Source organism: Triturus cristatus, chromosome 5_2, assembly GCF_964204655.1.
Source record: "Triturus cristatus chromosome 5_2, aTriCri1.1, whole genome shotgun sequence".
NCBI lineage: Eukaryota > Metazoa > Chordata > Amphibia > Caudata > Salamandridae > Triturus > Triturus cristatus.
This window is the reverse complement of record NC_140588.1, coordinates 651409355-651424527: the sequence shown is the minus strand read 5'-3', so window position 1 is coordinate 651424527 and position 15173 is coordinate 651409355.

Here is a 15173-nt window from a genome sequence, read left to right as displayed (position 1 = left end):
CATTTCACTCATACAAAACCAGAGAAATTCGGCCGTTATAGTTAGTAGAGCTAATTTTTACTCGCGCACCCAAAATGCACTGCTGATGATGTCACAAATAACATTACTCATGACATGGTCAGTGACATCACTGATGACATCACTGATGACATCTCAAATGACATCACTGATGACATCACTGATGAAAACATCCAGTGAATGTGTGTTTCTGTAGAGTTTAAATATGTTTTATATATGTTAATGCCAAGGTGTATTGAAGAATGAGTTGGTGTATAAGTATCTGGGTGGAGGATTTATTAGGTGTTAAACTGACTGTACAAGTGAGTGATTAATTGTGTCTTACTGAATGCATGGGTTAGTGACTTAACTGTGTGAATGTCTGTATCAGTCTGTCTGTTGTTGTGTAAGCTGTTGCATGGGTTGGTGAGTAGCTACATTAGTGTCTTTATGGGTTATTTATTGGCTGCATGAGTATCTGAATGGGTGCCTCACTGTTTGTGTGGGTGGGTTGGGGTGTGTGACTTTGTGCATAGATGTGTGAGTGGGTGATTTACTGGGTGTATCGGTTCAAGAGTGCATCTGTGATTGGCTGTATAGTTGGGTGAGTGTGTGTATGGGTGTGTTTGTGAGTGTTTAGATGTCTCAGTGGTACATGTAACTACATGAAAGGCAGTATATGTGAGAGTTGGAATATATAAATGACTATATGTGAGTGAGTGATTGTGAGAGTGCCTGTATGGATGAGTGTGTATTTGTGTCAGTGATTGTATAAGAGAGTAAGTATGTGTTAGTATCTGTATAAATGAGTGAGGTGGTGTATGTATAACTGTATAGGTGAGTAAATGGCAGTGTTATTGATTCTTTACATGACTAGCTAGGTGTGTCAATAACTCTATGGATGAGTGGCAGTGTGTGAGTATCTGTATAGGTGTATGAGTGCATATAATAGTGCTGTATTGATGTGTGACTGCATGTATGACTGACTGTATGGGTGAAAGAATGGATGTGTATATATACCGAGGAATTAGTCAGTGGGTATGTAGTAACTGATATTGGTTTGTCTATGGTTTCAAAAATGGTAGTCTGTATTTTAGAGTGGGTGTATCAAAGGTTATATTAGGGTGTGAGGAGGTGCGTCAAATTATCACATGGATGATGTCATCAGTGATGTCATCAGTGTTGTCATATAAGATGTCATCAGTGATGTCATCAGTGATGTCAAGTCAATCAAGCTTTATTCGGCAATTAAGTCATAAAAGCACATTTACAAAAATTACATAAACAGTTAATAAATTACCTAAAAAGTTAAAATTACAATTAAATCTTTAAGCAACCATCAAGCTAGCTATTTTTTAAAACAGAAAAAGCAAAAGAGGGAAAGATAATTAGTGGGGCCAGCCCATGTACACTTATATTACACAAGTATTAGCATGGTATAGTTTGATGGTCACATTACTTTAGCTACCTAGATATGATAACTACAACAGGTAGATTTTTGGCTAGATACAATATTGTTTTTGGATGGAGAAAGTTACAGCATGCCTCAAAGCTTTTGACCTTATTCCCCAGGCCCACCCTAAGAATTTGGCCACAGCTATACAGATCGGTGGTGTGGAATCTGTGCATAGAATGCGAAGAGCTATAGCATATCTTCTGATACCCAGAAATCTGCAGATTGGTTTTATCCATATTTTCTGGGGTGCTACATACATCAGACAAAAAAATAATACATGCCCTACATTCTCACATTCTTCTACACATCTGTAACACCTGTCGTTCTTGGTTCCTTGCCCCCCCCCATCTGGAAGTAAATTCTGCAACTGGTAAAGTACCCACCTGTAATTGGAAATATAATTTACGGTCTAGGGTTTTTTGAATAATATCCCAGTACTTATCTAAGAGGGGATAGGCTTTTAGATCAAGAAAACGGCATGATAGGTGGGTGGAAAGGCCTTGGGAGATTTCCAACTTATAGACCCATTCCCAATACATTATTTTCAGCTTTTCTTTGGATGGAAAAACAGCATTTGCAGGATCTTTCCAAAGTTCCGTCAAGCCTATACTACCCAAGAGGGATTCAATACCATGTAACCATATTATTTTACGGGACCTGTCAGTTTCAATTATGTCCATAACGCCACTCCTGTAGTGGGCAAGTTCGTCTGTACACCAGAGCCGACGCCAATACAGTATTGGACGAAGCTTCGCCAGATGTTCAAGTGGCTTCTTGCCAAGGTCCAACAGTAGAGGTCGCAGTGGCGTACTAGAGGGGAGGTTTGTGATTTTGCATAAAAACGCATTTTCTAATACCTTCAGACCATTCAGGTTACCAAAGCCCCAGAGCTCAGCCCCATAAATGCATGAGCTCAGGACCTTGTCCCCATAGATTTCTAAAACTGGAGAAATTGGCTTGGTGTGTGAAGTTTTAAATCTAGACAGAAGAGCACCTGATTTTTGTTTATGTTGTAACACGGCACGGTCTAACTGACAGCCCCAGCGCATATCTTTCTGTAGTGTTATGCCCAAGTATGTAAATGAGGTAACCTCCTCCAAAGGTAACTTGATCATATAAATTTTTCCCTTGAAGGACTTATGGGCATCAAATGACATGAACTTCGTTTTGCCCGTATTAACTTCCAAACCCCTTGCTGTACAAAATTCTTCGAAGCGCCCGAGAGCCTTCTGTAGGCCACTTGGGGTCTTGGAAATAATTAATGTGTCATCCGCAAACATGAGGATAGGAATCCGTACTCCTGCCAATGCCGGCGCATCGGTGGGGGTCAGTGAGAGGTGACCGGCCACCCCATTGACAAAGAGCGAGAACAGGGTCGGCGCTAAAACGCACCCCTGCCGCACGCCCCTGCCAACCGGGAAATCCTCTGTCACCTCCCCCACACACCCCCACCGCACCCGGGCTACATTTCCCTCATGTAAGCGGATGATCACGGTAAGAAGCTCAGGTGCAATACCCATTTCCCTCAGAACCTGCCAGAGCCTTCTGCGTGGAACCAAGTCGAAGGTTGCTTTTAGGTCCACAAACACCGCATATAGGGCGCCGTTCCCCAAGATCACCGTTTTCCAATACAAGTTGACAAAACGGAAAACTTGATCAATTGTGCTTGTCCGGGGTCGAAACCCTGCCTGCATTGGGCTTAAGATATCCTGGTCTTCTATCCATATTTGGATTACATGGAGGAACATGCGGCCTATAATCTTTTGAATCGAATCTATTAGACTTATCGGCCTATAATTACTTGCGATTGATTTATCCCCTTTTTTGAATACTGGGACAATTTCTGCACCCTTCCACAAGGGGGGGATATCAGCTCCCTGGGCAATTGCATTAGCAAGTCGCATGATATAACTAGACCAGAGGCTTCTGCCATTAATAAACACGTCTGCAGGAATTCCATCCATACCAGGAGCTTTGCCCCCAACCACTTTATCTAGGGCTCTATCTACATCTTTTAATGAAAATATTGCCCTATCATAATAAACATAGCTAGGAGTCTCGCTGCGTGTATCTTCATTGGGTGCAGCATACTGGGGTTTGAAGTAGTCGATCCATGCATTCTGCGCCACGTTGTTCTGTGGCCGCTCTGCTATGCCACCCCTGTCCCATTTATATGTGTCCCAAAATTCTTTGCTATTCTTATTCCTGCAAGCATCAAGGAGATCCATCCACATTTCATTATCCCAGGTTTCCTTTGCCTCCTTCAGTATCTTCCCATAATGTGACCTAGAGGATCTTACAAGTAGTTGATCTTTCTGTTTGAGTGCACTACCAAGTTCAACCCGGGCTTCCCTACATGCAAGATTATACCATCCCTCTTTTTTATAGTGTTTGGAATTTCTTTTTGGAATTTGTTTAAAAAAATATTTTCTCAAGCCCGCAAAAAGCTTGTTATGAACTTCCACCACTATCTGGCGGCTTTGGCCCTCTATTACTCTACCCGGTACATCAAGGGCACCGGTAACTTCATCATTTATTGCTAATAGGGTCTTTGGGTCTTCTACAATCCGATCCAATTTCAGATAACGCATATTGTTAGACAGTAGATGTTCAGACTCATGATAGCTGCAATGATAGATAACCAAGCAGGGACATGCTAAATGATGAAGCTAATGGGTGATGGTCGCTCTCAATTCGGTTGACTCCCTTCATGTCTCTGAAGTGAGGCCAAAGTGTAACATGAATGAGCAAGTAATCTATTCTGCTTGCCCTACGACCATTATCAAAAGTGTTGGTCCCTAATTTATCGGACAAACTTCTACCATTGGCTGCTCTCATATGGTTTCCTAGGCACAGTCCATTTAACTGGATTGCCGCCTCCGTCCACCTTTTTACAGGAGCGATCTCAAGAAGTGGAATTCCCCAGCTAGCATCTTCTTCAGCAGTAAGCTGAGATGTGTCATGAACCAGGGGCTCAAATGAAGTATTAAAATCACCTGCTACAATAGGTAGAGTGTTCGGGGGCAAGGAGTCCATTGCTACTTCCAGTAACTTTACGACTGGAGACTTTTTGCCCCCCGGCAGACCTCGTGCATAAACGTTAAAGATTTCTAACTTAACCCCAGACTTTGAAGCAATCTTTACAGATAGAATATCGTCACTAATTCTGGGTCCTTGAGTAACTCGACATCCTAAGTCTTGCTTTAACCATATGGTTAGCCCGCCCGACGGGCGTCCTCTTACGCTTTCTAAAGCTGGGATATAAAAGTTAAGAAATCCATTACATAACAGGGGCTCTATTAGCCACGTCTCTTGGAAGAGACAAATGTCAAATTTAGCTATATAACCCAGCCAATCAGGGTCTACAGCTTTAGGGCCTAGGCATGCTATGTTCCTGGATATTAAGGACATTAAGCCGCTATTACTGTTTCCTCCCTTAGTAAGGCTATGACTCCATGGTAAAAGGCTTAAACTATCCCTATCTAGGTGAGCCGGTTTATCCTTGGTGGGAGTACTTGCGTTGGTTATAACCCCGAGCTCTACTTCTCTGCCTAAATCTATGACACAGCTTAATGGGAATATCCCCCCAGTCCCTATGGTTGGGCGGTTTTTCTCCCCTATCTGATACTGGTCAGATGTTGTTTTCTCGGCAAATTCATTATCTACTTCAACATCCTCAGTTGGAATGGTACAATCTACCCATTTTTCTGCAGAGGTTATAGCTGGTTTACTTGATTTATTACTCTTACTGTGGAGGTTTAGACGTCAATCACAATCTTCCAAACCAGAGGACCCAATTGCCACATACTGCACATTAGGTCCTCTGTTATGCCTGGGCCAAATATCGATGCCTCTCTGGCCACAGTCCACTAGGTTTGGCTGTTGGCGGTCACAATAGAAGAAGGACAAGGGCAGGGAAAGAATAGGAGTACAAGAATTAGGATTCTGCCAATTGCAGATGTGTTCCACTGCCCTGGTGTCTCTAAAGTTAATTATTATACAATCTCCCTCTATTGTTTTCCTTTTAGAGCCTACCCAGTTAGCTCGTCGTGCAAAAAGAATTTCTGCAGAGACGTGCTGGGGTAAGGGGCGGTTTGAATTTAACCAGAACACACATTTATTCTTCAGTTCCCTATAGTCCTCCCTCTTGTCTAAACCCAAAGGCTTGACCCCTGCCAATATTATCACATAGGGTCTAGACTCTGGAGGGAGGTGTATATTTGGGAATTTTCTTGTTGCCGGAGTACTGGATGTTACCCTCCCTGGTTGCTCAGCTACTGGGCTACCGCTTACTGGTACCATTGCGCTCCCCACACTCTCTGTATTACATATAGTAGTCTTAGTAGTATTCCGAGTTGCCTGCCCCGTTATCGGCGGATTAATTTTAGCTACAGTGGGAATAGAGGATGGGGCGACATTAACATTTATAGCACTTTTATCAGAGGACATAACAGGTAACTTGTCGCACGCCTGACAATTACTAACATGTTTCTGGCGAGACTGTGTTGACGAGTACACCAACTCCAAACATGTCAGTCTATTTTCAATGCCCTCCAGTCTATCGTATATTGGTTGGCATGTTTTGTAGAATATTGACTCTATCTTTCCCCAAAAGTCGTCTCCTACGTTTTGTAATTCCTTGGGTGGGGTTAATGGAGATGGTGTTGGTGCTCCAACCATTTCATCAACTAGGGTTACTTCTGGAGGAACGGGGGACATCTCAGGAGTATCCACGGGAATGATTCGCCTTGCCTTTGCCGTTTGACCTCCATCTAACGGTTCTCCGCGTTTCCTTTTGGGTCTCTGATTTTTCATGCTCACCCTGTTGTTTGGAGGGGGTATTTTTACCTTTGAGTTCGTAGCAGACCTTGTCTTTACACTCTCAGACATACCAACGGTTTGAGTAAAGTCTGTTTGGCCCGTTCTTGGTCTGGTTGTGAGGTTAGCTCCTTCGGATTCCGGAATGCAATGAATAGGTCTTCCTTGGGAGGAAGAAATATTTTCCGGCACACATATCACAGGGCCTACATCTTTGTCGGATCCCTGTTTTGCATTGTGGACCGGGGAATGTGCGTGAGTCAAATGGCCCAGAGAGGAGCGTTTGTCTACAAGAGTTCCCAAGGATAGGCGTTTCTCTGTGTAATCTATCTCCTTATCCAAGATGGAAGACACTCTTACCAAGAATTGGTCTAGGGTACCGGCCAGGGACTTCCGTCCCATATCAGAAGCGGCAGTCATTATGCAGACGTAAAAGTGTATTAGACTTGGCTTGAGGCCTCAATCACACTGTGGAATGCTGCTCATGTAACAAACAATGATTATTATATCCCTAATATTTGGGCACCAAATGGGTAGTAAAGTGTAACTGACCGTATTAGTTGGGTCAAAGGGGGTGGCCCCGACCCGACCTCAATCGTCCTCTAATGGGCTCAAACGGGCCCACCCTTGGTCCGGGCTTCGTCCGGCGCTCGTCCGCGCTGCGGAAGTAGTGGATGATCTTTGTACTCGCGGGTGTGTGGGTGATACGCTGCAGGTGTGTGCCTCCAGGCACTCTGGGCCACGTAGTCCCGCTTGCTGCCTTCTCCAACCGCGATGCGGCTCCCGCGCCAGCAGGAGCGGCGAGGTTCTTTGTACTGGCGGGTGGGTGGGTGATACGCTGCAGGTGTGTACCTCCAGGCACTCTGGGCCACGTAGTCCCGCTTGCTGCCTTCTCCAACCGCGATGCGGCTCCCGCGCTAGTGGGAGCGGCGAGGTTCTTTGTACTGGCGGGTGGGGGGGGATACGCTGCAGGTGTGTGCCTCCAGGCACTCTGGGCCACGTAGTCCCGCTTGCTGCCTTCTCCAACCGCGATGCGGCTCCCGCACCAGCGGGAGCGGCGAGGTTCTTTGTACTGGCGGGTGGGTGGGTGATACGCTGCAGGTGTGTGCCTCCAGGCACTCTGGGCCACGTAGTCCCGCTTGCTGCCTTCTCCAACTGCGAAGCGGCTCCCGCGCCAGCGAGAGCGGCGAGGTTCTTTGTACTGGCGGGTGGGTGGGTGATACGCTGCAGGTGTGTGCCTCCAGGCACTCTGGGCCACGTAGTCCCGCTTGCTGCCTTCTCCAACCGCGATGGGGCTCCCCAGTGATGTCATCAGTGATGTCACTGACCATGTCATGAGTGATGTAATATGTGACATCATCAGCAGTGCATTGCGGGGCTCTACTAACTATAACAGCCGGATTTCTCTGGTTTTGTACAGGTGAAATGTCCAACTAACTATAACGTCAATGAAACCAATGGTTTTTTCAGTGAATTTCTAAGGTTTTTTTAAATGCTTATTTCTAACTATAACATCCCTGAAACCTATGTTTTTTTCAGTGAATATCTAAGGTTTTTCAAATGCTAATTTCTAATTGTAATGTTCATTAAACCTATGTTTTTTTCAGTGATTTTAAGTTATCGTCTCATTCTCAACCTGGTGAAAACCGCCGATGTCGCCAGTTTTCCAGGGATAGCTTCCGCAAAAACAATCGCCACGAATCAGAGCGACAACTAATGCTAATGATATGCAGAGTAGGCGTTCCCGTGCAAAAATAACACAAAAACACCACTTCCCGATATTGTCAACGACCAGGGAAATCTGTGATGCAATCTAAAAACAGGCGATAAGCCGTGTTAGCAGTAGGAATTTAACATCTGGCTTTTACTGGTGTAAAGCAGGATGACTACCTACAGTGTAAAAGGGAGCCCAACCCGGAACCACATCTGAAGACCAACACATGTCATAGAGCTACTGATCATGCAGCTCCGACACCCAAGAAGGCCACAACACCCACTGCCACCACCCCCAGGACCTCCCCCTTGGACCACCCCCCCTACTACCACCGAGGCAGCGCAGAACAGAACAGCGAACCTTCCCAAAACGGCATGGCCCCTCAGCCACACAATAGCTGAATGTTGGTAGATGTGGGAACGAAGTATGTGTGAAGGATGCGAGTCACCTATCAATAACGAGGCACACAATGCCAAGTGTAGCGGTAATGTGCTGGACAGACCTCACTATGCAGAGCACAGACCTCTCCATGTGTACATATACTGCTGGTGCTTGTACTGTTGTGGACAGTGGATGCAACCATGCTACCTCAGGCAGTGGGGAAGATTTCGGTCATGTAGGTGTGTCGTCCCGCCCTGTAAGCAGAAAAGGAAGCGGAGTGGGCTGGTCCAACAAACGCCACTCCAGCATAGAAGTGTGAATAAATAGGCTGGGGCTCTGGGCGTGGTTCACTTCTGGGAAGGCCAACGCACCTGCCAGAGTGGCGGCCCTCACCCTGCCACTAGGCTGCCACCGTGACCGTGGGTCTCTTCGACACAGGCCCCCTGCAAACCCAGCAGCACAGCACCACGGAGTTATGTCTGTACAGACTACTGCCTTCGATGTTGTTAGAAATGGGGGTCTCTAGTTGGCAATGGCTGGCCACTGTCCAAGTAGGTACCCTTCTTCTTAAGTCAGAGTAAGAGGGCTACACCCTTTGATAACCCCTGCTCAACCCTGTGGTAACATAGCACGAGCAGCCGGGCTTATCTCAGAGGCAGTGTGTGAAGCATTTATGACCATACACAGTAACACAGTGAGGAACACTACAAAGGGGAAACCGCACAAGTAGTTATAAAATATAAGTATCTTTATATATAGACTTAACTCAAGACCAATAACGGTAAAAAGCCACAATACTGAAAAATAGAATTACTCTTGAAATGCTGCAAAAATAGTTCAAAGTGTGCAAAGAGGAGTTCAGTTCAAAGCAGTGGTCTCTGCGACCCTTTTGCTTACAAAGTACCTGGATTTTGTAGCCAACCAAACAAAATGTCGCAAACGAGCTGTAGTGATGATTCTCCTCACGGGAGACTGGCGATGCGTTGAATCCTTGCCGCAAGAGAGGATGATGTGTTGACCTGCAGATGCGTGCGGGACAACGTGCAAAGTGACAAACCTCTTCACGCTAAGCTGGCGATGTGTTGAATCCTTGCCGCAAGGGAGGATGATGCGCCGAACCTGTTGCTTGTGCGACCTTGTTGCGATGAGAAGAAATGGCACCCTGCGAGGGAGCAACGATCCTGGTGGGATTCGATGAAAATGGCGGACACCCGGCGTACATGCTGCGATACATGAACTCGATGCGAGGATCTTTGGTTAGAGAGCCCTTGACAGCCCACAAACGTGTGATGCGATGATCTTTGGGTAAGCGAGCATTTGGCAGCCCGCAAACAAGCGATGCGATGATCTCCGGTAGCGAGCACTCAGCGGCAGCAGCGCGATGATTTTGCGTGCGCTTTCAGCTGTGGCAGCTCGCAAACGGGCGTTAGCGACGATTTCAGCACTCTCTTCTCAGTAGTAGAACTAGAGGCCCTGGAACTCACAGGAGCCTCACCTGCAGATAGAAATCCCCGCTGGGAGGAATCAGGAGGCTGGTGGTGGAGTCTGATGTGCCTGAGATTCCAGCAGGAGGTTAGCTCTCTTCTAGCCCTTGGGTGATTGCTTTAGCAAGTTGAAATAAAAAGTTCTCTCAAAGTCCTTTTTCCTCTTCTCCCAAGTCCAGTGAAAACTACTGCAGGCCAATCCAAGTAACAGCACACAAGCACAAGGACAGTCACCTCCTGCAGATTCCTTCAGTTACACAGACAGAGGTTCCTCTTGTTGTCCAGGAGGAATACAAATTGTAGGGGTTTCAGCACAAATATTTATACCCCAAAAGTCTTTGTTCTCAGAAGCTACAAGTCACTGAACCCAGCCAGAACCAGTTCTGCCCAGTCCTGGAACACTTTGTTTACCAGGCTGCATCGTTCCTTTCAAAAAGAGGGGGTCTGCCATCAGTCGCGCAGTAGGAGGTGGAGCCAGCATTCACCTTGCCAGGCACAGACCTATTCAGGTCAAGGAGCTACCCCTCCCCATACTCCAATGCAGATCTCTCTATTTAACCTAGGTCTGACTCAGCCTGCCCTGTCCCTCCAAAACCAGACAGCCAATACACATAACAGCAGAGCACACTGGAAGGCTTAGGCAAGAAAATACCTACTTTCTAAAAGTGGTATTTTCAAACACAGAATATAAAAATAAACTTCACTAAAAGATTTATTTTAATATTCTGAGCTCAGGCATACTAAATTCGTTTTTCTACCATGTTCTTTGGGTCAGTTAGGACTATAGAATGTAATAGTCAAACCTCCCATTCTGGCCTATGGAGAACAGGTAAACTTACAGTAGTGAAAAACGAAATTGGGTGTAATTCACTACCAGGACATGCTACACACATCAGGGCATGTCCTACCTTACACATACAATGCACCCTACCATAGGGGTGACTCACATGATGCCAAGGGAAGGTTCAGGGGCTGGGAAGTGGTGCACTTCACAGCCAAGATGGCAGTTATGGACTGCACACAGACTCTGCAGTGGCAGGTCTGAGACACACTTTACAAGCTGCTTCTGTGGGTGGCGCAAACCAGCGCTGCAGGCCCACCAGCAGCATTTGGTTTACCAGCCCTGGGCACACACAGGCCACACTACTAGGGACTAACACGTAAACCAAATAAGCCAAATATGGATATACCAATTCACATGTCATATTTACACAGAGCATCTGGATGGCAGTGGCACAGCGCCCAGAGCATCTAATGCCAGCAAAAACAGAGGAGACAACAGTGAAAAATGGAAGGGAGACCCACGCCAATGGTGCCAGGTCTAACAGATGTACAGTGCGGACAGCAGGGCTCACAATTCAGATCGATTCGCGATTGCAGATGACGCAGTCCAGTAGGCAAAAGACATTGCTCCCAGTGCGGCCCGCTCGTGTTCTTTCTTTGTCAGGATTTCCATTTTGCCTGGATGTCTGATCTAATTCATTTTTTCAAGGTCCACAATAATTGTTTCTGAAAATATATTGATTTGTTACAAGGTGACAGCAACTAGTAATCTTTCGATTTGTTTTTTTTGGTATATTGATGTTAGTCTGTGTCAGTTGATAAGTCAAATAAAATGTCCATGTCTGTTATATCATCTTCCTCAAGATCATAAATGAGATCAAACATATACTTTATATCTTAAATTTGAGTAAGCGTAAGATCATATCTGGGTACTCTGACTAGTTCCTTAGAGGCACGTTTAGAGGGCTTGGATGCATCCACCTTAGCTAGTTTCAATTGGCAGATGTGTTAGACTTGACGTCAGTGGTGTGGTTTCCCCTGACTTTTTGCCTCTACCTCCTGTATTTCTGATGGTATGATTTCAGTTTTGCTGGCTTAGATGCTTTGGGCACTTTGCCACTGCTGATCAGTGTCAAAGTGCCAGTGCTCCCTGTGGAAATATTTATTATGATTGGTTATCCATGATTGGCATATTTGATTTCCTGGTAAGTCCCTAGTACAGTGCACTGTTTGCCCATGACCTTTAAACCAAATGCTAATAGTTGTCTTTCAGCACTGATTGTGACACCCACATGACTAGACCTGTAAAAGTATCTCAGACCTGCCAACGTCTGTGCATGCAGTTTTAAACTGCTGTGTCAACCAGGCAAGTGCGCCCACTTGCCAGGCCTTAACCTTCTCCTTTCTTACATGTAAGGTACCCCTCAGGTAGGCCCATGGTTCCCCCATGGTTAGGGTGCAGTGTATGTAAAAGATTGGACATCTTATGGTGTGTTTTACATGTCCTGATAGTGAAATACTGCCAATTTAATTTTTCACTTGAAAGGCTATCTGTCCCATAGGCTAACATTCAAGTTACTTTGTAACATCTTACATGTATACATTTCCATTGAGACCAGTTTGGAAAATAAAGTTTAGGCTTTAAACTCAGAATTCAATAACACATCTTTTAGGGAGATGGTTTTTAAATTGCGTGTTTGAAAATGCCACTTTTAGAAAGTAGGCATTTTTCTTGGTTGACCATTCTGTGTGTCACTACTGTTTGTGTATTGAAGGTCTGGTGTTGTATTGACAGCAGCTGATTGTATGTATTCACTGTAGACAGCCACAAGCGAGGTTGAGGTGTTTCCTGCCTTTTCTGCGAGACTCATAGTTGGGCTGACTAGACCTTGGCTGAATTTGGAGTGGTGGGAGGAGTTTCACTAGCACCTGAATTGGCAGTGTCTTCTCTGCACAATGCTGTCTCCACCTCCTGTAGTGAAGCTGTGCCAGAGAGGACAGAACTGGTTTGGACTGGGCTCAGAGACACTTGTCAAAAAGAGAAAATGGGGTATAAGTATTGGACCTTAAACCCCAATAGAATTAGATCACTTCTGGACTAAAAGAAATCTGTGCCAAGGAGAAGAGCTGGAGAGCTATAAGGAGGAGTACTGTCCCTTTTCTGTGTGTGCTTTGTTGGGTTGGCCTGCAGTTGCTGCTTTTGCCAAGGAGAGGACAAAGACTGGAACTTTGCTGTGAACCTGCTTGAAGAAGAATCTCCAACAACTTGTGTGTGCTGGCCTCCTGTTCCGAAGTCTCAGTGACAAAAAGACTTCATCTGCACCCACTGACCAGCAGCTGGACTGTGGAATCCTGTAGTTAAATGGGTGCCATTTCTAGTGTATGGGCCCTAAGAAATGTGTGGTTTGTGCAAAAACAACTCTGACCCTGTCAGCAACACTGCCAGTGATGTTGTGTCGTGCACCGAGGCCGGTGGGCACTGCTCATGAAGTGCACGCAGCACCGCTCTGCCTGCACCTCAGTGCTGGCACCCTTCTATGCCGGCACTTATTGGCATTCCCGACGCCAGTGCTCACACCGATGCCGTCACTGCCAGCACCAGCATCCTGTTATCACGGAACCGATAACTGACAAGGGTCACTTCACAAACTTTTGGCATCGCCTCACTGAAACCAATGCCTCACCGCCAATGCAGCACATCTTCCCTGGCCTTGACACGATGCTGGGCCTCCTCATGGACTTAATGCCTCACCTCCGCTGTTGCAGAAAGTAACTGGTTTAGCCTCAGCACTGTTGCCTCACGTCCAGGATGCAGTGCATCGCCTGTTGACTTCATTTTCCAAGGTACTGTTGTTTGGGGGTCTGTGAGACTCTGTGCTCAGCCCGGGGACCTCGTGGTTAGCACCGTACTTATGATGTCGTAATAGCCCCAGGTGGAGCTATTTGTTTCTTCAAGTGCTATTTTTGAAGTAACTGTTCTAAAAGTGATATTTCAATACACATATGCTGGATTTATGTCATTTTGAGTCTTGTTTAGTTTAGATAAAGACACTTTATTCTTCCACACTGGTATGGTGTCCATTTGTGGTGCTTGCACTGTGGTACTGTGTGTTTGGGTACAAATACTGTACGCATTGCCTTTGGGGTAAGCATGTCTACTCATGCCAAACTACCAAACTACCACAGGGGTGAGCAGGGGTTATCTAACGTGTGTAACTCCCTGACCCTCACTAGAAGAAAGGGTGCTGACTTGGACAAAGGTGCATACCTCTGCCAACTAGAGACCCTCATTTCTAACATTGGTTGTCAGCAGTGAGGATTAAACACGTATTTGTACTTGATCCACAGTGATTGGAGTACATCACTAGCTTAGTGCAGACCACTATGCAACCACATACTTAATTTTTGGGTTTTATTTTTGCTAACCCCTGAAGTATCCACGCACCATGTCTCTGAGTGGTAAACCAGATATTGAGGTTGCAGAATTAGAATTTGACATTGAAATGTTGAGTAGGTACAAAGTAGATCAACTCAAGCAATTCTGCAAGAGCTTTGGATGTCCCATGGGGATCTCTTCTAGGAAACAGGAGCTGTAGAAAGCCTAAAGGGCCTGGTGGAACGCCAGAGAGGGTAGGGAGAATGGAAATGAGAATGTGGGTCTGGATGCACAGAGCCAGCAAGGGGAGTTTGGAGCTCAAGGTCTACCAGTGGGGGGAGGGCCCTTCAGGCCTGGCAGCAGTGTGTCTTCTAGAGGCCTTTCCCCAGAGGAGCTGGAGGACAGGTGGCAGGAGAGAGAGCATCAGAGGGAGCTCGAGAAGCTCAAGTATGATATGAAGAATGTAGTAATCAAGTCCACATCCAGAAGGTAGTTTAAGGTAGATTTATTGAAGTTGGTTACAAGATGTAGGTTCAGTAGTATTCAGCCCCACCAGGAGCAGCCAGCCAAGCGCTCAGCCCATCTCCAACTGTGAGTTCCCACTCCCAACATTCCATCTTGCATCATTCAGGTAGCATTCCACTGGCACATCATGAACCATAACAAACCAGGATACTACATATCCTCCTTTGTTCCAAAAAAAAAACAAAAGTAACGCCAAAATTTAGAATAATAAGAGAGAAAGAGAGCAGAAGCTAGACGCAGGCTAAAGGAATCGAGAAGAACGAAAAACACCAGAGAGAGTAGGGGTAAAATAAACCATAACATAACATAAACCAAACTCATCTTCCCTTCCAAAGATAGGAACAGAGCAGAAACACCAGAGAGCAAAGAATAGAAGGAGAAACCATTAATGACTGTCCTCTGCACACCCACTGGCCAGGTAGGCATGCAAGAAGGCAGCTCACATCAGGAGAAAACAAGACGACAGAGAAGAAGAGGAATGCAAATACTCATTCTTCTCCATCAAAAACATGAAGAAAGAAATTACAAATAGAAAATATACCGGGCTACAGTGTGGAAAACAAAGCTAGAACAATTTAAACGCCCAAAGTAACGTAACCCATGCACTATGGCGCATTAAACCATACACCCGCTAAGGAT